At 41.8% G+C, this 25,799-nt stretch overlaps 1 protein-coding gene across 2 annotated transcripts in view; it reads right to left on the bottom strand.

Moving 5' to 3' along the window:
* LOC141103561 (carboxyl-terminal PDZ ligand of neuronal nitric oxide synthase protein-like) overlaps nucleotides 1–25,799 on the bottom strand; it is a 184,318-nt gene that overhangs the window by 79,726 nt on the left and 78,793 nt on the right. The gene's annotated exons all lie outside the window — the stretch shown is intronic.

Below are 25,799 nucleotides of genomic sequence, written 5' to 3'. Positions count from 1 at the left end.
CAAAATGCAGGAATTGCCCCTCTTCACAAATACAAGATGATGGAGGCAGAAAACACACCAGAGACTTCCATTAGATAAACCAGGCTTCTAGCAAAGAGGTTGGAGGGCCTCAGAGTCACAAATTATTCAGCTCATCAACAAGGATGAAAGGGCTTGATATCTCTAAAGGGTTACTACAGCCATTGTTTTCCCCTTCCCACCTGTGAAAGCGATGAGCTTAAAGTGAACCAGTATTCAGTCTATGCTATGGATACTTACCTGTAAGCTTTGACCAGGCTGACATAGACTTAGTACAACACTATTACCTGAATCTGTTATGTCAGTAAAATACAGATTCAGAATAAATTAAATCACCATAGAAACATGGTAATCATTACAAAAGATGTTGATGTGCACATTTTGCAACATTCTTTCTAATCCAGAAGGCTGTGCTCTACTACACAAGTGTATTCATCCATAGAAAATAATGGAAAGTGGACTCCTTACAAGCCTAGAGAGTGGGCTTATCGCTTTTATGATAGTATGCTTTTTTTTCTCTATAAGGCCACGGCGAATCCGCTCACGAGACCACTTTTATGTTACAGAGAATCAGCCATAGTAAAAAAAAATAAATAAAATACCTGGGTTATGGCTGCTAGATGCAGCCATAACCCCGGTAGTATTTAAAGTGGTTGTAAACCCTTTTGTTTGTCTTTTATCTATAGGTAAGCCTAGAATAAGGCTTACCTACAGATAGTGGAAATATCTCCAAAATGTGCGCCGTTTAGGAGATATTTTACTTGTAGTGCGCCAATGTCGTCATCAGCGCATGTGCTGTGAAGAACCGGACCACTGTGCCGTTTCTTCCCCCAGCGTGTGCTGTGACTGATCACTCCCGCGCGCATGTGTGAGAGTGACGTCACGTGACTCCGGCCAGTCACAGAGCCGGAGTCCGTGCCCCGAAAGAGGGGCGAAGATGGACGGGGCCTGCACAGGGGACAGCGCGGGCTTCGTTTGCAGGTAAGTGTCATATAATGGGCTAGTATGCGATGCATACTAGCCCATTATGCTTTTAATTTGCAGGCCTTGCAGGGAGCAAAAGAGGAAGTAAAACCCATCAGGGTTTACTTCCTCTTTAATGTCAAATTAATGATGTATTTTTACTATAGGCTGGTCATCAAGTTGATAAGGCCTTTATGAACTGCAAAATGCTAACCTGCGGTGAAGAAAACCCTATTTAACAGACCCGTCTTTGTTGGGGTGATGCATTGGCTGCATGAGATTGTCTGCTAATGCACAGAAGAGGAGGTAGATTGTTCCCCCCCAACATGCATGTATGGACAAATACAGACCCAGATCACCTCCATCACTGCAAAAGGCACTTACCTTTTCTGTGCAGGCCTGGATGATTTCTGGCAACATATGAACTGTACATACCAGTGTACTGTGCTGGGACTTTTTTTTACTCTACATGACAGCGTTAAAGTAAATTTAAAAATTCTTATGCCCCGTACACACGATCAGACTTTCCGCCAACAAAACCGTGGATTTTTGTTTGAAGGATGTTGGCTCAAACTTGTCTTGCATACACACGGTCACACAAATGTTGGCCAACAATTATGAACGTGGGAACGTGGTGATGTACAACATGTACGATGAGCAGAGAAAAAGGAAATTCAATAGCCAGTGCGGCTCCTTCTGCTTGATTCCGAGCATACGTGAACTTTTGCGTGACAGACTTGTGTACACACGATCGGAAATTCCAACAACAAAGTTTTGTTGGCGAAAAATTTGAGAACCTGCTAGCCAACATTTGTTGGCGGAAAGTCCAACAACAAATGTTTGATAGAGCATACACACGGTCGGACTTTCAGCCAACAAGCTCACATCCAACATTTGTTGCCGAAAAAAATCCGATCGTGTGTACGGGGCATTATACTAAAAAATAACTATATCTAATTATTCCCCTGTTCTATCCATTTTTTTTTTCTTCTATAATTTTTTTTTTTTATAGTTAACTTTCCTCCCAATCTCTTCTCCTAATGGGAGGACCATGTTGCATAAAAGTTGTACATGCACTGCATGGAGCGGCAGCCTTGTCACCCTTCTATGTGTACTACTGATGACATGCTGAAGACACCATAAGCCCATCATCAGCTCCACTCAAAGATGTCATCAGACAGCCCAAGCACTGCCTGCCACAGCCTTCAGTTATAGCAGATCCCAGAGGGTGGATAGGTAGCTGCTGTTTCATACTTGCAAGCATGTGGTGGATTTATCATAATTGGCAAGTATATTTTACATTTATACAAATTCTCCTTTTCTTACTCTCTTTCACTAATTTATACATTAAGAAAGTGCAGAAAAAACGGTAATAACCCAAGGATCAGGGGACAGTCCCATGGCAGGCGTTTCATCACAGCCAATATATGCCCAGCACTGGATTAAAAAATCCAAAGAAAATAAACATATTTAAGAGAAAAAGGGATTACCTAGGGTTTTTCAACTTAAATACTTTAAAAAACTATTTAAAAAAAACGGCCCTCCAATTCCTAATATTTCACAGGAGCTGACTCCTTTCCAAATCTAACTGCCTTCTGCTTTCACTGACACTACTGCTTCTTGGCTGTGTCCAGGGTTTTGTGTGGGGCCAAGACCAATCATTGCCTTTGACTCAGCCATGGCAAGAGGTGTCAGAGAAGCAACAGTTGGTGCACCTAGATAGAGCATTTGCTGAAGTGGGTTCTATGTAAATTTATTTATTTTTTTTTTTAATGTTGACACAATATAAAATTCAAAATGCCCATCTTTATGCAATGCAGGATGCTGAGCAATATTTGTTTATGGGCTTGTATTGGCAGGAGTGACCTGAGTACTGCATGCCACAGTCAAATTAACGCTAGCCTGAACTTGCACCATACACCATCTTTTGAAGTCCATGTGCTTAAGGCCTAAAAGTCTGCATATGAATAACAAAAAATACACGTGTAAATGTTACACATTAAAGCAGAAGTGGTTGCGCTAAGTTTCAAAATTGTGATAATAAAATTAACCAGTAGAACCAAAACAAAGTGCATATATACACACACATAAAAATGTCATCCCATCAGGGGATAAAACAAATTAGCGCAAAAGTCCATAGGCAAGTATATATATATATATATATATATATATATATATATATATATATAACCATAATCCAGTATACCAATGTGAATAAACAGTACTTCACACCCAGATGCACACCCCACTCACAGGCGGCTTACCAGCAGGTAAGATCACAAAGATGGAGGTCTAGCTGCACTATAGGGAAATATCCCACTGGGATCGATAGATAACGTGATCTAAGATTCGAGAGGACCACCTCTTTCTATAGAAAGTTTCCACACAGCCAAGGCAGTCCACATAAAAAAAAAAACTCAGTACAGGATAAAAGCAAAGGAAGGACTCATAGGTGTTTATTTACTAAAGGCAAATCCACTTTGCACTACAAGTGCACTTGGAAGTGCAGTCGCTGTAGATCTGAGGGGTAGATCTGAGGGGAAGATCAAAATGAGGGGAAGCTCTGCCAATCTCTATCATCCGATCATGTGCAAGCAAAAATGCTGTATAATTTTCCTTGCATGCCCCCCTCAGATCTACAGTGACTGCACTTCACTGCACTTGTAGTGCAAAGTGGATTTTCCTTTAGTAAATAAACCCCATAGTGTAGTAGTTTGGAAATTCAGCATTTAATAAGGATAAAACTACTTACAATAGACAGCTATAAAATCACATGTAACACAGTAAATCACAATCAGCACCCCGGTGGGTGTAATGACGTCACTACTGTAGCTCCACCCGGCGCGCTTCTTTCAACAGAATGTCATCAAGGGGTAATTGAGTATCAGCAGTAGTAATACTACATTACCCCTTGAGGACGTTCTATTGGGCGAAACGCATCAGATGGAGCTAAAGCAGTGACGTCATCATGCCCAACGGGGTTCCTCCTTTGCTTTTATCCTGTACCAAGTTTATGTGGACTGCCTCGGCTGTGTGGAAACTTTCTGGAGAAAGAGGTGGTCATTTCGAATCTTGAATTACAGTATCCATCCATCCCAGTGGGGTATTTCCCTATAGTGGAGCTAGACCTCCATCCTTGAGGTCTTACTTGCTAGTAAGCAGCCTGTGAGTGGGGTGTGCACCTGGGTGTGAAGTACTGTTTATTCACATTGGTATACTGAACTATGGAAAATTGTATACTTACCTATGGACGTTTTTCACTGAGCACTTTTTCTCTCTGATGGAATTCTTCTGGATGTTTTTATATTTATTTGCACGTTAGGATTTGTTTTTAATCATCCATTTTTCATACTTGCTTATTTGTCTACTTTTCATTACAGTATCAAATATGTTTAGACAATGAAGCTGGGAGTGGCAGCTACTGTATTTCTGTCAAGGCAGAATCACTGTAAGATTTATCAGCAAAAAAGCCATCACTTTTGTTGACGGATAACAAAACATAAAAAAAAAAAAAAAAAAAAAAAGAAATCGACTTTCACAAGAAACACATTTAGGCGCATTAAGTGGAGAAAGACTAACATTACCCATGCAGAATTAAAGGGTCAGTCCACCCAAAAGTTATGATTCAGTTAAGTTATGTTTCAGCTACTGGTGGAATACGATAGATGGAGTCGCTCATGGCTCTTGGGGATTTCATATCAACAGCTTCCCCGTGTGTGTCTCACTCAGTTGATTTCTACATAACATCTAAAAAATGTATTAGAAAAGTGAAACCTTTCCCAGTAGGTGGGCCGACCTGGGAAATTAAGTGCATACTTCTTAACACTATTGGTCCCCGTGAGACACAAGAAACTGTTACATAATGTAACTTTCCAGCAACTACCAAAAAGTCAATTTTGGGTGGAATTACCCTTTAAGAAAGGTCTGGTTACTAACTAAAGTTAAGTGCATTAGTTATACGAATAAGAACTACTTCATTTCCAAATGCATATAAGATGCATTCTGTACTCAAAGTGTAAATCGTGCTTCTGCTAGCAACAAAGTGAGTGTGATCTTGTGTCGCCTATCAGGATGTTATTGTCAAGTGTCAGACTTAGCAGGCTCTGGCATGCAGTAATTAAAGCAATCCCTACTGACCTGGCAATTTCCATGGGTTAGTATTCCATCAAGGAGAGCGCTCAAAGGATGAAATGAATAGGGAGGATATAACTCAAAATTTGTTCCTGTACACTCTGAACACACAGGAGCTCATGGAGACAAAAAAAAAAAAAAAAAAAAACACAGGAAAAAACAAATCTGCAGCAACTGAATATATAAAATATGACATGATGAAGAAAGACCTGACCCGTGGAAGCCCAAAAAGGGTAAGGAGAAAACAAACGACTAATCACCAGTATTGCATGTAGGCTTCCTGCAGCTGATCTTTATCCCTGTTACGGAATTACCATTACTTGTTCTGCACTATGTGTCTGTGTGGAGGAAGCCATCTTAGTAGAGGTAAGGCTTGCTCTCTCGTCTGAAAGCTCCCACCTACCCCCTGATGACTGGTGATCTGATAACTGGTGGGATAAAGATCAAGGTACTGCAGAAATGGTGCAAAAAACACAGATCCACAGAATGAAAAAACAGAAGTAGGGGAGTGCATGCAGTATGGGTTCACAGGTATAGGTTCCTCTCCAGCAAGGATAACATTACTGACATTACCAAACGTCACTCCAGATCTTGGTCCTAAGACCCCCTTCATATGGGATGTATTTCATTCCGATCAGCAGATCAGTTCACAAATCCCTACTGATCAGGCGGATGACTGCAGAAACTGATCGGACACAAACCTCTCCCTACCACAAAGACCTTAAAGTGGTTGCAAAGCCTTAAGGTTTTTTTTACCTTAAAGCAGTAGTAAAGCCCGCTTGGTGATTTTTACCTACAGGTATAATAAGGTTTAAAATGTAGGCAAAATGAATATCTCCTAAACGTACACCGTTTAGAAGATATTCACCTCAAATGCAGCCAGTTACGTCAGGTCCGGAACACTTTGCCGGACCTTCAGAGCTTCGTGCCGAAACAAGGGCTCCCAAGCACATGCATAGAAGTGACGTCATCGCGGCTCTGGCCAATCATATAGCCGGAGCGCGCAAACCCAGAAGAAAGACCGGGGGAAGATGTCAGCTCTCTCAGCGGTGACAGCAGAGTGCTGGAGGGCTTTGTTTCAACGTGGGTATTTCATTATGAAATTGCCTTACAGGTGTTTTTTTATATTTTTATTAAACAGCCGCGGTTTACTACCGCTTTAATGCATTCTATGCATTAACGTGAAAAACCACCTGTGCTGCAGCTTCCCCCCGACCCCTAATTTTTCTTACCCGAGCGTGATCCGGTCCAGCGATGTGCATGAGCGCAGCGGCTCCAGCTGCTGACGCTCTCATTGGACAAATTGATAGCAGCAGGAGCCATTAGCTCCCGCTGCTGTCAATCAAAAGCTGTGACACGGGAGCAGGGGGCCGAGTCCCGCCGTCTGTGTCAATGGACGCAACAGTGGGACTCAGGAGCGAGCCCGCACAGGTGCCCCTATGGAAAGCAGCTTGCAGTGGGGGCACTCGATGAAGAGGAGGGGTCTGGAGCGTCTGCGGGGGACCCCAGATGAAGAAGATCGAGGCTGTTCTGTGCAAAACCATTGCACAGAGCAGGTAAGTAGAGGCATGTTTGTTATTAAAAAAAATAAAAAAACTGAACGTTTACAACCACTTTAAAGGTAACCTTTAAACGTAATGTTTCAAAATGGGGAAAAAAGGGGAATATCTAAAAGCCCTTCTAATTTCTAACCATGTTTGAGGATATGCTTGACTTACACTCTTCTCTCAGAATCTGAGAACCAGAAACATTATGAGCAATGAAATACCATTCAATCTCTGCCCTACTTAAAAAAAAAAATAATAATAAAAAAAAAGAGTGCTGAAAGCAATATTATAACATATATAATAGCTTTTCAAGCCATTTTGTAATTTGGTATTATTAAAAAGGACCCCTCAATTTCAGTCTGCAGCTGCTGTGGTTTTCTAAAATGGTCAAATTCAAACTTCGCCAATTTCTTGCTTATTCAATTGGCTCACCAAGTCAAAATGCAAGCGCTCACTGCAATTGGAGTGTCATTCTGGGTGAGATGCTCTGTAAGGCCAGTTCTGTACTAAAGGGATGCAAAAATTTTCAGCTTTTTTCAATGAAACGTTGACTTAGAAGAATATAAAAAAGGCAGACCCTCCCCAACATAAATCCCGTTGAGAGAGGACATGGTGAAAAACACACCCAAACCCTGGGCTTTTAATTTGACTGATTGAGCCCCTCAATCAAAAAAAGAAAAAAAAAAAGTGTCAATACTCACCCTCAATCCAGATCAGTTCACTACAGTACTCTCTTTTTGCCCCATACGTCCTCAGCCTTCTGGGCTGAATGATACCCAGGGTCACTTAACTTCGGAGCAGGACATCATGGCCTCAATAAGGTAAAGTACCCAGCCTGAAGTTGGGCTTCAGTTGTATTCTGTCTTTTTTACTTCAGGTTTTATCATAAGATTAGTGTACAATATTGCAAAGAACATGAATCAAAATACACAAAAAGAGTGGACAGAATGACACATTTCTGTTTTGAAAAACCTTTTAATGTATTAAAAATCTGACAATAACCTTAAAACATAATCCAATCTGGTTTGTCTTAATGAACACACACACACACACACACACAGTATCTCACAAAAGTGAGTACACCAATCACATTTTTGTAAAAATTGTATTATATCATTTCATATGACAACACTGAACAAATGACAATTTGCTACAATGTAAAGTAGTGAGTGTACACCTTGTATAACAGTGCCAATTTGCTGTCCCCTCAAAATAACTCAACACACAGCCAATAATTGTCTAAACCGCTGGCAACAAAAGTGAGTACACCCCTAAGTGAAAATGTCCAAATTGGGCCCAATTAGCCATTTTCCCTCCTTGGTGTCATGTGACTCGTTAGTGTTACAAGGTCTCAGATGTGAATGTGGAGCAGGTGTGTTAAATTTGGTGTTATCGCTCTTACTCTCTCTCATACTGATCACTGGAAGTTCAAAATGGCACCTCACGGCAAAGAAAACTCTGAGGATCTGAAAAAAAGAATTGTTGCTCTACATAAAGATGGCCTAGGCTATAAGAAGATTGCCAAGACCCTGAAACGGAGCTGCAACACGGTGGCCAAGACCATACAGTGGTTTAACAGGACAGGTTCCACTCAGAACAGGCCTCGCCATGGTCGACCGAAGAAGTTGAGTGCACGTGCTCGGCGTCATATCCAGAGGTTGTCTTTGTGAAAAAGACATATGAGTGCTGCCAGCATTGCTGCAGAGGTTGAAGGGGTGGGGTGGGGGGGGGGGGTCAGCCTGTCAGTGCTCAGACCATACGCCGTCTCCAAATTGGTCTGCATGGCTGTTGTCCCAGAAGGAAGCCTCTACTAAAGATGGTGCACAAGAGCCCGCAAACAGTTTGCTGAAGACAAGCAGACTAAGGACATGGATAACCATGTCCTTTGGTCTGATGAGACCAAGAAAAACTTATTTGGTTCAGATGGTGTCAAGCATGTGTAGCGGAAACCAGGCACTGAGGAGTACAAAGACGAATGTGCCTTGCCTACAGTCAAGCGTGGTGGTGGGAGTGTCATGGTCTGGGACAGCATAAGTGCTGCTGGCTCTGGGGAGCTACAGTTCATTGAGGGAACCATGAATGCCAAGATGTACTGTGACATACTGAAGCAGAGCATGATCCCCTCCCTTTGGAGACTGGGCCACAGAGCAGTATTCCAACATGATAACGACCCCAAACACACCTCCAAGACGACCACTGCCTTGCTAAAGAAGCTGAGTGTAAAAGTGATGGACTAGCCAAGCATGTCTCCAGACGTTAACCCTATTGAGCATCTGTGGGGCTTCCTCAAATGGCAGGTGGAGGAGTGCAAGGTCTCTAACATCCACCAGCTCCGTGATGTTGTCATGGAGGAGTGGAAGAGGACTCCAGTGGCAACCTGTGAAGCTCTGGTGAACTCCATGCCCAAGAGGGTTAAGGCAGTGCTGGAGAATAATGGTGGCCACACAAAATATTGACACTTTGGGCTCAATTTGGACATTTTCACTTAGGAGTATATTCACTTTTGTTGCCAGCAGTGTAGACATTAATGGCTGTGTGTTGAGTTATTTTGAGGGGACAGCAAATTTACACCGTTATACAAGCTGTACACTCACTACTTTACATTGTTGCAAAGTGTCATTTCTTCAGTGTTATCACATGAAAAGATATAATATGAATGTATATGGCTGTAAAGATTTCTAGTGTTTTTAACACCTAAAGAAGCAGCTGCAAACCACTAAGGCGAGTTTCGGGTTGGCACACTCTTATACATTTAATAACTAGATACAATTTTTTTGTAGAGGTTCAATGTGGTAAACCTCTTATAATTATAATTCTCATATAAACATTGAAAGGGGGAGGGGGGGGATAAAGTGAAGTAACAGTTAGTAAAGTATGGGATAAACCAGTGTTTTTCAACTAGGGTTTCTCCAGAGGTTGCGAAGAGTTCCTTGAACAGTGAATAATTTATCCCTCTCTGATCAGTTCCCACTGACACCATTGATCTTTTAAGCCATCTGTAAGGGGGTAACTCTTCCCAATGACCACAAGTGTGATGAGCATTCTTCCTTCTGACCATCACACTAATGTATCATGAGTTGTAGATCTAGTAATTTTTAGCAGGGGTATCCTGAGACCAAAAAGTAATTTCAAGGATTCTCCGGAGTTGAAAAGGTTGAGAAAGGCTGGGGTAAACAGCAGGACATGTAAAGATCGAGGGGAAGGGAAGAACATATACAGAAAGTAAGGGTTGGGGCAATACTACACCATATACCGATCTGGCTCTTTGGAGAGGAGAGGTTCCAAATTCTTTTATGGAGACTAATTATGTAGCTCATTCCACCAGAGTTGGTATAGTGATAGATTTCCAGTATCAGGGTATAAAAGTTCTGGCTTCGGTAAGAAAGTGTCTGAGGACATCTTTCATTGCTGATTTGACAGTATCTGGCATAGTTGAAAGTAGGACTATTTTTGGAGTATTAGGTATTTGCTTTCCCACAATCCTGAAATAAAAATTGTGATTTTTTTTTCCAAAAAGCTTTCATCATAGGGCATGTCTGCCAGTGTGTCATTGAACCTTTAGATTTTGGCAACGACAACAGATATTCAGACAGGATAGAAAAAAGTGATGCACATTTAATGGCACCTGTACCATTTAGTGAAGAGTTTACCGTTTATCTCGTGCCCATTAGTGCATCCTGCATCCAAAATTACATCAACCGTTTGTAATTTCCTGTACAGATTAACTCATAGTTGGGAGCAGCACTAGGAGCTACTTATGTTCTGGTGCATGGACATTTGCTGACAAGGAAAATGGTGACAGGAGGGGGGAAATAGATGACCCCAACATTCTGCTGGGGAGAAAAATGTTTCCAAGCTAGTAATTACAGTAAAGAAGAGTGAGGTCACAATTTTGTCTGTGCCGTCTGGCAGAACTGTGTATACCTTAGGATAGGCTGCACAGAATTACACAATTTTTGGCAGGTAAAAACAACTCCCATGTATGTATTTTAACATTTTTTTTTCTTATGTTTGCTGAAGTTCAAGCTTTAAGCCTATTAAAAGTTATACTTGGCAAATGCAAATGGAAAAAAATAGTTCCTTTAAGAAATACAATGGCCAGAAGAACTGCAATGAGCTTTTTGCCGATGACTCAACTTCCATTGAAGGAAGCAAGATATTTGACTGAGCCTCACATGACTCATTGTTTAGAATTATGGTATCTCCCTCAGGTAACCGGCTGGGAACAAATACAACTTTCAATCTCTTCTGTTTAGTTAGAGGTGTGATAATACTTTGTTGTGTACAGTGTAGACTTTTTACAAAAAATGACAACCTCATTAAAAAGGTAAATAGCAGAATGTGTACTGTAAAATGGATCAGTCCAGAAGATGTAACAGCATTGGAATTTGTACACTAAAGACTCGTACAGAGTGTTAACAAGCCTTGGTTTCTAGGCACAGACCGATCCTTAGTAGAAAACATTATGCTAAAACATTATGGCAACTGTATGTCCTGTGGAGCTATTCAGGTCTGATAAAAAGAGGACTGCCCCATGCCTTGACACAGGCCTTGCTATAAAGCTGTTGCTGTGGAAAGAGAGATTTTCAATTCTACAGTTTTTCTAAGAAATATCTCTATTTGTCTGCTGTTCGCCTCAGATGTCTTAGAGACTTAACTTTTGCTCTTATAAGTAAGTGGAGAGCTAAATATTAAAAGTATCGGGACAAAAAATGACCAAACAGACAAAAATATATATATATTCTAGGAAAAGAAATATTATAGCTCAAAAACACTGCATTCATTAACATGCATCAAGCATACGAGGGAGGGATTATCAGTTACTGCAAGTCCTGAGAGACTGGAGGATGGCGACAAAAACACAGACAAGGGCCTCATTTACATGGGCGTACCGATCCCTATACCCATACAAAGAGCCGTCTTCAGCCACCTTGGTGACATAGGTGTTCAGTGCTAGGGCGTGCAGACAGCCTGTTCAAATCAATGACTGCTAACCAGCTGCACAGATCTCCATGTGCACCCTGGAGTGCACATCTGTGCAGGTCCGGTGCATAATCTGTGTTCTGATCCGTGCATTGAAGTCGCACGGGAAGTGTCTTAGGACTACAGTACAACTATCTCTCTCTTCATATCTATAACATAGGTGGTGTTCTAAAGACCACAGTAAGAACTAATGCAGGGCTGAACACATACTACCCCTCTTGAAAACCTGTGGGTTCTTTATTTCAATCCAAGGGGATTTATAAACTAAAATACAATGCCGCAACCACATTACTTCAATGGTTGCATTTGGCAAGTGGCACCACCTGCCAGACCTGACATGGACCTTTACATTTTCTGCACTGCAAAGCATTGTGACTGTGGCAATGTGTACAGACCTGAGTAGCCATTTTGTTCATTTGTAAGTAGGTACAAAAAATGCGGATCCAAGAGTATGACCCCACCACCGGATAGTTCAAAATTTGCATACTGCAATGCTTAGAAGCATTCTCAGAGTAAGGAAACATACATCTCTTTACTGCATTCCAGCCGTACACGTTGGGAACCTCACATTTATCCTAGACAATTAAAGTGGCATTATTTAAAAAAAAACCTAGGCAGGCTGTTAGGTGGTTCTATGTATACTAATAGTCAAAGGTGCACAGAAAGGCTTGTCTCAAAGTGGCCACACACCTAAAGTAGAACTATAGGCAAAACCTTTTTTTTTCCATTTTGGATAGAGTAAGACAAGGTCATAACCCGTCAGTTTTTTTTTTGCCATCTGAGGCCCATTAGAGAGATTTCCCTTCACTTCCTGTTCCATACCCAAAACATGAAGTGTGAGGAAATCCCTGCAAATTAAGAGAATCCCTCGGGGACCCACAGGTCACCAAAACTAGTGTCCCCATTGGAAAATTTCCCCTATATTACTTTTTTGGGCACAACCCAAAATTTGGGATTTTCTTTTACTTTCAATGATATTGGTAAACAGGACAAATAGAGAGGCTGAAACGGGGGGCACAGACAACAATAAAAACTGATAAGAGTTCTAATCCATCTCAACTCTATCTAAAACTTTTTAAAAAAGCTTTGACTTTAGTTGTACAGTAAGGCCCAAGTCTATGAAAAAAAAAAAAAACCACCCTTGGAGTTGGGCTTTAAGAGGATCTTTGTGTGAATCCGCTGTGCACATTCTCTGGCTTCCTAAAAATATACCCTTCCCTCTTCAGCACTAAAAAGCAGAGCAGATGTATAAGCCTAACAGGCCATATTTGTATAAGTGACAGACAATTTTTCAGCCTAATGAGGTCATGAAGGTTACATTTTTTCACTTGTGTAAATTACAAAAATGTCGATCTATTGGTATAAGTGCTTATTCAGTACACTATAAAGGGCTAGTTGGCTGAGTGTGCAGTGACTGCATAATACAAGCAGCAGGGTTAGGAGTTGACAGCAGTCTTGGTAGATGAAAGAGCCATCTACTCTCAAGCACCAATTCAGTCCTGTTGCATTGTGTAGAAATATTCGGTCAGATTACTTAAGGAAAAGAATAAATCTAAAAGTCAAGACTTTTCCTCTAGTTTTTCTTAGAATGGTTACAAATCCTGTTAAGCTTGTATTGCTGTCTATGTCCCTGTTGGAGAAAAAACCCTCTCAATTTGTCCTGTTGACCTGGTGTTACTAGGACTGAAAGTCAGGGAGAAACCAACATTTTGAGCTGTCATCAGAACAGGAATAGAGAAGAAATCTTCCAGTGAAGACACTTGCCCTGCTGACACGTAAGAGGGCATTTTCCTCAATTTGTAGGAATTTCCTCCAACTTTCTGTTGTCTCTATAGAACAGGCAGTGAAGGTAAATCTCCGTAATGGACTCCATATGAAGTTTGTTTTTGGGGGGCTTTTTTCCTTTAGTTTCACCTAGTGATCTAGCCAATAAGGCTGTCATTCAATAGAACAAGCTCTCCTGCAAATGTATCAGTTAAGAAGGTTGGGACAAACCATTTACCACTGACGGGGGGGGCTTACAATGTTCCAGCACCAAATAAATAGGCAGGTCTACACCTTTAGAGAATAGGTGTTAGGGATTACACCAAGGACCAGGTTGGGTTTATGTTCACTGATAGGTAAAGCATTTAAACAGATTTTAAAGGTTACACTGCATCTGAGCACCACAAACCAAAAGTGCTATTTAATTTAATTGTAATATTCAAAGCCAACTCACCCATTTATCCATGTCTCCTTGCTTAATTTTGCTGAGAAATCATTTAAAAAAACACCCTCTAGTGATTTTGCCTGTGGCCATCTTGAGTAAGGGCAGATGAATCATGTGCATTTACTTCCTGAACTCTATCTGCCCTTAGTTCAAAACAATTAAATATGATATACTATGCGATCTATTTACTAATTCTAGCAGCATAAGGATTAAAAATAGGTAACGCTGATTGAAAAAGTGAAGTTTCACTTTAATTTTAGGGATTACATCAGGTAAAAGGTAGAGGTTGGGACATTCTAAACACTTTTTTAATTTACGCTGCTTTCAGCGCCAAAAGCCTTGCACCAAGTATAACCTGTGCCAAAAACCAATGTGCCACCAAAAAAAAAAAAAGGTACATTAAATGACGTCTGTATATGCTTGTATTTGTGTACTAAGGTCACTAGATCAGAGACCAAACTGGGTAAAAATGAATGACAATGCATGGGGGAGGGACACTGAAAGGGTACATTGTCTCATTTCGGAGTTCACCTTTAAGTTAGAGTAATAATAGGACTTTGTAAAGAAAACCTCTGCTTTTGTGATTTTGCAAACTTTAATGGGTCCACTCATACCATCGTAATGTGTACTTTTACAAGAAACATGGAATGTCCTCCCTGTGCTAATATGCTCTTGAATGAATGAGCCTTATCGTTTTTGCCAACATCTTTTGTACTTTTCTGGTTTTTGTCTTATATATTTTGTAAGCGTGAACAAAATGGGATTTGTTCATTTACACATCCAGTCAACTGCCATTTATGATAACAATGTGATGGGACTTTCCATATAAGGGTGTTGCTCACATAAAAAAAAAAAGGAACAACTGGGAGCCATGCAAAAGCAGAAACAATGTACCGTACATACTCGAGTATAAGCCGAGTTTTTCAGCACATTTTTTAGGCTGAAAATCCCCCCTCAGCTTATACTCGAGTAAGGGTGGCCATCTGCAGCTGTACCTTTGATAAATAAAAAAGTGGGCGTCTCCCGCTGTGTCATGCAGTCTGTTCGGCGGCCGTCCATCGTAATAAAGCCCAGCCTCCTCCTTGTCCGTGATAGACGGAACACTGATACAATGCTGGGAAACTGTATCAGTGTTCCGTCCATCATGGACGAGGAGGAGGCGGGGCTTTGTTACAATGGACGGCCGCCGAACAGACTGCATCCGCTGTTTTAGTTATCAAAACGTACAGCTGCAGATGGGCATAAGACAGCGGGAGACACCCGCTCTTTTGGTTATCACAGGTACAGCTGCAGATGGGCATAGTGAGACTGCAAATGGGCACTGATACAGGTGGGCATAGTGAGGCTGCAAATGGGCACAGTGAGGCTAGAAATGGGCATTGTTTACCCAGTAGCTGCTGCATTTCCCACCCTAGGCTTATACACGAGTCAATAAGTTTTCCCAGTTTTTTGTGGTAAAATTAGGTGCCTCGGCTTATATTCAGGTCGGCCTATACTCGAGTATATACGGTACATTTATTCTGTGCATTAAATAGTTTGTGTCAAACATGTTTTTAGAAAAAATTAAGACAGTTTTATGTTTGGTAATACTCGTACAGTGCAGAGGTCCCTTTAAATGGGTACAGAGATCTCTTATGCAAGCTTTATTGGCTGCATAGAAAACTTGTATGGAGTAATTACCAATAATAATAAGGTTGGCCGAGGCAGATGGAGCCTCAGAGCCAGGCAGCTGTGATAAGATGCCTTGGTATCTGGGGATGCTAAAAAATGAATTGGCTTTTCATTGTGGCGGCTGAAAAGCAATTTCCTCCTTAGCATAATATGACGTGACGAAAACAGAAGTGAGATGGACGTTCACACTTCAGATCTGCTATAGATTAGGAAGACAGTCTACAGACTCCACTCCAGGCTACACGACAGACATTGAAGATCGCATTTTCACAGAAGGATGCTATCAAGGTGCAGTCTGGACAGTGACAGGGAGTTTGAACATCTAGAGGAGGATCACTGGAGTAGAGAAATGATGATTAAAGGAAATAAATGGTCTTCTCATATTAGTTTGTGGATAATCATGCAAGGCCACATGCATATGACCGTATTGATTTACGCATGATCTTACTGGCAGCGACCCTTTGTAAAAAGTTGTCCATACTTGTTTTATCACGATTACCTTTTTGGGGTTATATTCGAGATGTGCAAAGTGAGATCACGCAAATAATTATAACATTTAAGTTATGACAAATACAGATAACAAATGTAATATTAGAAATAAGAAGAAGAATACTTAACGAAAGATGCCTTTTCTGCCACGGTACCCCCATCTTATATGGCGTGGCACAGATGATTAGACGCTTGCATGATAGCAGCTCTGAGGCGAGACAATTATTACAAGTTTTGGCAGTGTTATATACAGCAGTGGACACCAACCTTTCGGACCTCATGGACCACTAAACTCACAATTTTGAATCCAGCGGACCACTAGCATGAATTTTACATACACAGGAGGCAATACAGGAAATACAGAGGAGACATCAGGTATCAAAGCGCACTGACAATACTGACTGTCAGCGCTTTGAGACCACTAGAAACAGCATTCCACCACCATCAGTGTTTCACGGACCACTGGTTGGCCACTGCTGATATACAGGACTTGTACAGGCCTGCACCTGCGCTGCCGCCACTGCCTACTCGTTGTTGATGTTTACATGTTGGCCCCGAGCGCATTAGGCAGTGGTGTAGAGAGTCCATTTATGTTGTATGCAAGTAAACGTTAGCACCAATGTTTGCATAGGTGTTTTAGGCAACTTAATGCCAAGGACTAAAAGGAAGCAGCTTGATTGGGCCCAAACATACAGTGCCTTGCAAAAGTATTCACCCCCTTGGCTTTTTACCTATTTTGTTACATTACAGCATTTAGTTCAATATTTTTTTAATCCGAATTATATGTGATAGATCAGAACACAATAGTCTAAGTTGGTGAAGTAAAATTAGAAAAATATATACATAAAACTATTTTTCAGAAATAAAAAACTGATAATTGGCATGTGCGTATGTATTCACCCCCTTTGTTATGAAGCCCATAAAAAGCTCTGGTGCAACCAATTACCTTCAGAAGTCACATAATTAGTGAAATGATGTCCGCTTGTGTGCAATCTAAGTGTCACATGATCTGTCATTACATATACACACCTTTTTGAAAGGCCCCGGAAGCTGCAACACCTAAGCAAGAGGCACCACTAACCAAACACTGCCATGAAGACCAAGGAACTCTCCAAACAAGTAAGGGACAATGTTGTCGAGAAGTACAAGTCAGGGTAGGGTTATAAAAAAATATCCAAATCTTTGATGATGCCTAGGAGCACCATCAAATCTATCATAACCAAATGGAAAGAACATGGCACAACATGTCCAGGATTGTGCACTGCCCTACATACAGTGGGGACGGAAAGTATTCAAACCCCCTTTAATTTTTCACTCTTCGTTATATTGCAGCCATTTGCTAAAATCATTTTAGTTCATTTTTTTCCTCATTAATGTACACACAGCACCCCATATTGACAGAAAAACACAGAATTGTTGACATCTTTGCAGATTTATTAAAAAAGAAAAACTGAAATATCACATGGTCCTAAGTATTCAGACCCTTTGCTGTGACACTCATATATTTAGCTCAGGTGCTGTCCATTTCTTCTGATCATCCTTGAGATGGTTCTACACCTTCATTTGAGTCCAGCTGTGTTTGATTATACTGATTGGACTTGATTAGGAAAGCCACACACCTGTCTATATAAGACCTTACAACTCACAATGCATGTCAGAGCAAATGAGAATCATGAGGTCAAAGGAACTGCCTGAAGAGCTCAGAGACAGAATTGTGGCAAGGCACAGATCTGGCCAAACTGAGCTATCGGGGGAGAAGAGCCTTGGTGAGAGAGGTAAAGAAGAACCCAAAGATCACTGTGGCTGAGCTCCAGAGATGCAGTCGGAAGATGGGAGAAAGTTGTAGAAAGTCAACCATCACTACAGCCCTCCACCAGTCGGGGCTTTATGGCAGAGTGGACCGACGGAAGCCTCTCCTCAGTGCAAGACACATGAAAGCCCGCATGAGGTTTGCTAAAAAAATACCTGAAGAACTCCAAGATGGTGAGAAATAAGATTCTCTGGTCTGATGAGACCAAGATAGAACTTTTTGGCCTTAATTCTAAGTGGTATATGTGGAGAAAACCAGGCACTGCTCATCACCTGTCCAATACAGTCCCAACAGTGAAGCATGGTGGGGCAGCATCATGCTGTGGGGGTGTTTTTCAGCTGCAGGGACAGGACGACTGGTTGCAATCGAGGGAAAGATGAATGCGGCCAAGTTCAGGGATACCCTGGAATAAAACCTTCTCCAGAGTGCTCAAGACCTCAGACTGGGCCGAAGGTTTACCTTCCAACAAGACAATGACCCTAAGCACACAGCTAAAATAACGAAGGAATGGCTTCACAACAACTCTGTGACTGTTCTTGAATGGCCCAGCCAGAGCCCTGACTTAAACCCAATTGAGCATCTCAGGACTGACCTAAAAATGGCTGTCCACCAACGTTTACCATACAACCTGATAGAACTGGAGAGGATCTGCAAGGAGGAATGGCAGAGGATCCCCAAATCCAGGTGTGAAAATCTTGTTGCATCCTTCCCAAAAAGAATCGTGGCTGTATTAGATCAAAAGGGTGCTTCTACTAAATACTGAGCGAAGGGTCTGAATACTTAGGACCATGTGATATTTCAGTTTTTCTTTTTTAATAAATCTGCAAAAATGTCAACAATTCTGTGTTTTTTTGTCAATACGGGGTGCTGTGTGTACATTAATGAGGAAAAAAATGAACTTAAATGATTTTAGCAAATGGCTGCAATATAACAAAGAGTGAAAAATTTAAGGGGGTCTGAATACTTTCCGTCCCCACTGTATGTGTCCAGGATTGGGCACTGCCCTACATATGTGTCCAGGAGTGTTCACTGCCCTACATGTGTGTTGCGGTGTATGTACAGTATCAAAAATTTGCTACCAGACAGGTAAATTATAACTTTTTTCTGTTCCTTGCCAGGTAGACAATCTCATCCATCAGGTTTGTTGTGGTGAAGCGTAGTGTAAAGTAGTGAAGTGTGAAGAAGCTTACAATGTCATACAATGAGCTTTATGAAAAACTATATGAAAGAGAGCAGAAAAAAGGAATTACACAAACTGCATAAAAGGTAAGTAATGGAGACTGCAACATTTGAAGATCTCAATATCTAGAACAAAATAAAACTGAAACACATTTGACACATGCCAACATTTGATTGTACTTGGACACTGTATCTATATAACAAAAATCCTATACAGACCAGCAGGCATGTATTTGTGCTCTGTACAATTAATGCCAGCTGGTGTGAGTTGAGAAAGGAGTGTGTAATGTGTTGTGATGCAGTGTAATACATCACAATACTCAGAAATAAGGATGAGCCAAACACCCCCCGGTTTGCACCAGAACATGCGATCAGCCAAAAAATTTGGACGAGCATGCGAACACTGTTAAAGTCTATGGGACACGAACATGAAAAATCAAAAATGCTAATTTTAAAGGCTTTAATGCAAGTTATTGTCATAAAAAGTGTTTGGGGACCCGGGTCCTGCCCCAGGGGACATGTATCAATGCAAAAAAAAGTTTTAAAAAACTGACGTTTTTCAGGAGCAGTGATTTTAATAATGCTTAAAGTGAAACAATAAAAATTAAATATTCCTTTAAATATCGTGCCTGGGGGGTGTCTATAGGATGCCTGTAAAGTGGCGCATTTTTCCCGTGTTTAGAACAGTACCACAGCAAAATTACATTTCTAAAAGGAAAAAAGTAATTTAAAACCGATTGCGGCTGTAATGAATTGTCAGGTCTCGGCAATATAGATAAAACTCATTGAAAAAAACGGCATAGGTCCCGTCCCCAGTCCATTACCAGGCTCTTTGGGTCTGGTATGAATATTAAGGGGAACCCCCACGAACCAAAATGTTTTAAAACAATTGCGTGGGGGTCCCCCCAAAATCCATACCAGGCCCTTCAGGTCTTGAGCGCAACCTGGCAGGCCGCAGGAAAAGAGGGGGATGAGAGAGCACCCTCAACATGGGGAGGGTGCTTTGGAGTAGCCCCCCAAAGCACCTTGTCTCCATGTTGATGGGGACAAGGGCCTCATCCCCACAACCCTTGTCCAGTGGTTGTGGGGGTCTGCGAGTGGGGGGGCTTATTGGAATCTGGAAGCTCCCTTTAACAAGGTGACCCCCAGATCCCAGCCTCCCCCCCCATGTGAATTGGTAACGGGTATATTGTACCACTACCATTTCACAAAGAAAGTGAGTCAAAAATAGTAAAAAAGACACTTTGGGACAAGTCCTTTATTAAAAGATAAAAAAATGTCCCGCAATGTAAATCCATCTCATGCCGCCGACGAGCCGAAATTTCAAAAAAAAAAAAAAAAAAGCTGCAACGGCTCCGCCTCCATGACGGTGACGTAAACGGGCGATCCCGCCTTCCTCTGATGTCATGTGGCATCTGAGGAGGGCGGGGTCACCTGTTTACGTCACCGGGTGGCCCCCGCTCTCAGCTATATAACAGCTGTCACAGAGAAGAAGCGTCACTGGGCAGGATCTGTTGCGGCTTTTTTTTTTCCTTTTTTTGGCTCGTCGGCGGCGTGAGATGGATTTAGATCACGGGACATTTTTATCTTGTCTTGTCCCAAAGTGTTTCCTGTCTTTTTTACTATTCTTGACATTTTTTTGTGAAATGGTAGGGGTAAAATGTACCCGTTACCAATTCACATGCGGGGGGGGGGGGGGGGAGGCCGGGATCTGGGGGTCCCCTTATTAAAGGGGGCTTCTAGATTCCAATAAGCCCCCCGCCTGCAGACCCCCACAACCACTGGGCAAGGGTTGTGGGGATGTGGCCTTTGCCCCCATCAACATGGGGACAAGGTGCTTTGGAGGGCTACTCCAAAGCACCCTCCCCATGTTGAGGGCATGTGGCCTGGTACGGTTCAGGAAGGGGGGGGCGCTCTCTCGTCCCTCCTCTTTTCCTGCAGCCTGCCAGGTTGGGTGCTCGGACCTGAAGGGCCTGGTATGGATTTTGGCAGGACCCCAACGCAATTTATTTTTAAATTTTTGGTTCGGGGGTTCCCCTTAATATTCATACCAGACCCAAAGGGCCTGGTAATGGACGGGGGGGAGGGAACCCATGCCGTTTTCTTAATGAGTTTTATCTATATTGCCGAGACCCGACAGCCGCGATCAGTTTTAAATGACTTTTTTCCATTAGAAATGTAATTTTGCTGTGGTACTGTTCTAAACAGGAAAACTGCGCCACTTTACAGGCATACTATAGACACCCCCCAGGCATGATATTTAAAAGGAATATTTTTTTGATTGTTTTACTTTAAGCATTATTAAAATCACTGCTCCTGAAAAAAACAGCCGTTTTTAAAACTTTTTGGGCATTGATACATGTCCCTTTGGGCAGGACCCGGGTCCCCAAACAATTTTTATGGCAATAAATTGCATATAAGCCTTTAGAATGAGCACTTTTGTTTTTTCATGTTAATGTCCCATAGACTTTAATGGTGTTCTGCGGCTTTCCAATTTTCCGCAAACACCACATAATGTTCGCTGTTCGGCGAACAGGTGAACACCCGACGTTCGAGTCGAACTTACGTTCAACTCTTAAATCGGGCTCATCCCTACTCAGAAACAACAGGACATATGACAAATTGTGTTTCCTATGTGCTACCCAATGCGTTTGGTATGAATGGGCCCTAACAATTATGTATGAGTAATTTGAAAGTTAAAACAAATTTCTATTCACATGCAAAGAATGGAATAATACTGTCTACAGAAAGGTATTCAGGAGTTAAACCAAGACAAGGACAACAAAGGGAAAAGCCACAAGAGCATATCACTCTGGTACTATAGGGTACTGTGCGTGTTGTCATGGAAACCAATATATTTATCAGATGTATTACATATGAGCTCTGTACGCACTCACACATATTTATTCAGTACAATACGAGAACGTGCATACAGTTCAGGACTATTTTGAGCCTTCTTTATTCTATTCTCCCTAACCAATGTACACATTTATGATTTTGTAGTCAGTATGCCCGCTTACCTTCTGCCAAAAAGGCAATTTTTGTAGCTGTGAATCTAAGCAAATTAAAAATATGGTAATCATGTCTACCGTCATGCAAGATTTAAAATGTAGTTAAAGGGATATAAATGTCGTTTTTTTTTTTTTTTTTTGTTTAAAAATAACAAACATGTTCTTACTTACCTGCTCTGTGCAGTGGTTTTACACAGAGCAGCCTAGATCCTCTTCTTCTTGGTTCCCCTGCTGGCACTCCTGGCCCCTCTCTCCTGCCGAGTGCCCCCACAGCATGCAGCTTGCTATGGGGGCACCTGAGCCACTGCCCTGTGTGTCTATTCCAATGAGGAGGGAGAGTCCCGGACAGCCGAGTCTCGCATGCAACACTGCTGGATCGAGATGGGGTTCAGGTAAGTATTAGGGGGGCTGCTGCATGCATAGAATGCATTAAAGCAGAGTTCCAGGCAAAAATTGAACTCAGTTTAGAGCTGGGCGATTTTCTCCAAAAAAAAAAAAAAAAAAATCTGAGATTTTTAAAAAAAAATACTCGATTCACGATTTGAATCGAGTTTTTTTTTTTTTTTTGATGGACACCGCGCTGGTCCTGAGGAGCTGCGGGCAGGAGTTTTTAGACGAGGCCGCGGCCAAGTCCGCGGCGTCCGGCCTCGCGGACTAGGCCGAAGCCGCGGCCTCGCCTAAAAACTCCTGCCCGCAGCTCCTCAGGTCCAGCACGGTGAAAGAAAAAAATCTAAAAAATCGATTTGCTGAAAATTTGAATCGATTTGACCTCTCAACTCGATTCAAGATTCAAATCTATTTTTTCTCCAGCCCTAACTCAGTCTCAAACAAAAGAACACCCCACAACCCCCCTCGTTTTTGTGTATTTTTTTTTCTTTTTTGTACCCTTTTGGCACGCATTCTTCGGGACGTCCGTCCCATGTCGTCGTGGCGAGGTACGTCACTTCTGCAGTTTTATCGTGCCCCCCTCCTTCCCCCCGTTGCCTTCTGGGACCTGTGTGTGTTCCAGAAAACTACAGTAGCCTTCAGAAAGCGTCACACTACTCGCGCATGCACAGTAGGAAACAAAAAAACGGAGCCTTTAATATTGCTTTAATTGGCTCCGATTCAAATTAGCCTTAGTGTGCATGTGAGATTGGGAGCTTAGATTTTCATCTCCTTGAGTAGTATACAAAGAGCTGCTGTAATAAATAAATAAAGCTGCTTAAGGCTCCATTCACACTTGTATGACTCCAAAGTTGCGCCGACTTTGGAGTGCAACTTTGACACAACTTTGGATGGGTGCAACTTGGATATGACTTTAGCTTTGACCAGTGATAACTGGAAGAAAAAGTTCTGCCAACCATCTGGAAAACGGTTTTAGGTCCACATCCCTAATACATGTGATGCAAAGAAAGTTCCTCAAAAGTGGTACTTTAACAGACCAAAAACAGTAATATGTATCATAAAAGTACAAAATGTATTAAACAGATATACAGACACAGATAAACCTATAAAAAGGAATTAATAAAAACAAAAACCATGGCGTAGGATAAGCAGCATGGAATCAAGACACTGAAATAACCTAAAGAACTATTGTCAGAGGTAAGAGAGAAGCAAAAGGTCAACATCTTCTTCAGGGATAGTAGGTTATATGGTTCCAGATTTATGCAAGATCAATCCTATGTATCAAGGATTTAACCAATGTGGATCATAGCTCAAGAACAAAAGGAGATGGACCACTGAATTTTCTCATCAATCAAGACTGTGCCTCTATTTACCCTTTTCCATCTGGGTGTGGCATCTATATGGCTTTGAACCTCTCATCATCCCAAACAGCCACTGTGGTTTAGACTCCATAATTTTCCATCTATTTGACCCTCTTGTACTCCATACAATATAGGTGCTTTGGCCCCTGTTGGAGGCTTGCGGTCCATGATTGGCGTGTTCTTCCCTCCTTGATTTTTTCTGTGCATTCAGTGGTCCACCCCCTTTCGTTCTATGATCCCCATTGGTTAAATCATTGACACATAGGATTGATCTTGCATAAATCTGGAACTATACAACCCACTGTTCCTGAAAAAGCTGTTGACCTATGTTGAAACTAAGGATGAGCGCCGGCATGTTCGCACTCTCCACGTGCAGAGCCCGCAAGGAAGTAGGCATGGCGCTGCGGTAATCACAGGCAGTGAGACATTTCTCGATCTCTGCAGCGCACATCGGGAAAAAGTCTCACTGCCTGTGATTAGTGCAGCGCCGTGCCGACTTCCTGGTGGGCTTTGCACATGGAGTGTGCGAACACGGCGGAGCTCATCCTTAGTTGAAACACGTTGGATTGCTTCTGTCTTACCTCTGACAGTAGTTCTGACAGGCTATTCCGCTGTCTTGATTCCACGCTGCTTATCCTACGCCATGGTTTTTGTTTTTATTAATTCCTTTTAATATGTTTATCTCTGCCTGTATATCTGTTTAATAAATGTTGTACTTTTATTATACATATTACTGTTTTTTGGTAAAGTCCCATTTTTGAGGAACTTTCTTTGCACCGCTTGACCAGTGATAATGGACAACTGTTGCACACAAGTTGTATAACATTCAAGTACGACTTTCATGCAACTTCTGAGGGTTAACATTGAAGTCTATGGCCCTCAAGTTGCCAAGTGTGAATGGAGCCTAAAAGGTATAACTCATCCTTGAGGAGCTGAGCCTCCCACCATCAGGAAATGTGTATATTTCAGCAGATAAGCTCTCACATACATGTCCTGTACTATATACTTACGTTTGCACATTGGTTTGGACTCCGTCATTGCCTTGACCAGTCTATTTCTAACCACCATATTCACAGTATAGGGCAAACATATCGGCAACTTGGTGGTGATCACAGCTAAAGGACAGCAATCCCCCTTTACACTTGCGTCTGTGCTCCCGAACAGCCCGAAGCACAGATGAATTGCTGAATTGTCTTTGAACTTTTCAGCCTCCCAGTAAAAAATAAATAAAGCGTAAATAAAAAAGAATGATAAAAGACTTCTGGTATTCTCAGTACAAATTTGTTTTGTACACCCGAGGCGTACAATTTAGGTTTCATAAATGCTCTTTGAAGTAGAGGCACAAAACAGAATCTAAAATCTCTTTTTATTTTTGCATTTAGATGAAGGTTGTCCATCTAGGCACCGTTATTGCAGTTGTCCACTTTGCAAGTCGCTTCTGAAACCCAAATGGTTCTCCCTGCATTGCATCTATGCTAGGCATGAGAGCACATCCATCCTAGCATGGTCAGTTCAGTCTACCTGTCCTCCAATGGTCAGACTTGTGCTGACATGCAATCAATCCCCCCCACCCCCCAGCCATTTACCAGCAATATACCGCTGTTTCGCCACCAGTTCTCTAAGCCCCTTATGCAGCTATGAACAGAGATTATGTGATCGCTTATTAAAAAAAAAAAAAAAAATTTTTATAAAGTATAAGTTTTTATATAAAGTATATACTCACATGTTTGCCTTTCACTTCTGTTTAAAAATTAATGGGTTGTTTACCCCTAGAATTACATGTAAACAGTATACATGTACCATGATAAATGCAATGCAGAGTACGACGTTTGACATCTGTCTCCATTACAGTTTTGTAACAATTACCATTGAAAACTGCCAGCCATTTACCAGTGACATGAAGCAATTCATTGCGTCGCCCATCCTACCTTGTCTTTGACAGAATCAGGGCATAAAGAAAGCATTTCCCAGTCAGGCTTTGCAATCAAATTTGCAGCAAGTGTGGGGGTGGGGAGGGTTGGGGGTGCTGAGCTATGCCAT

Source organism: Aquarana catesbeiana, linkage group LG07 (assembly GCF_042186555.1).
Source record: "Aquarana catesbeiana isolate 2022-GZ linkage group LG07, ASM4218655v1, whole genome shotgun sequence".
Lineage (NCBI taxonomy): Eukaryota > Metazoa > Chordata > Amphibia > Anura > Ranidae > Aquarana > Aquarana catesbeiana.
This window is presented reverse-complemented; position numbering and strand designations above follow the sequence as displayed.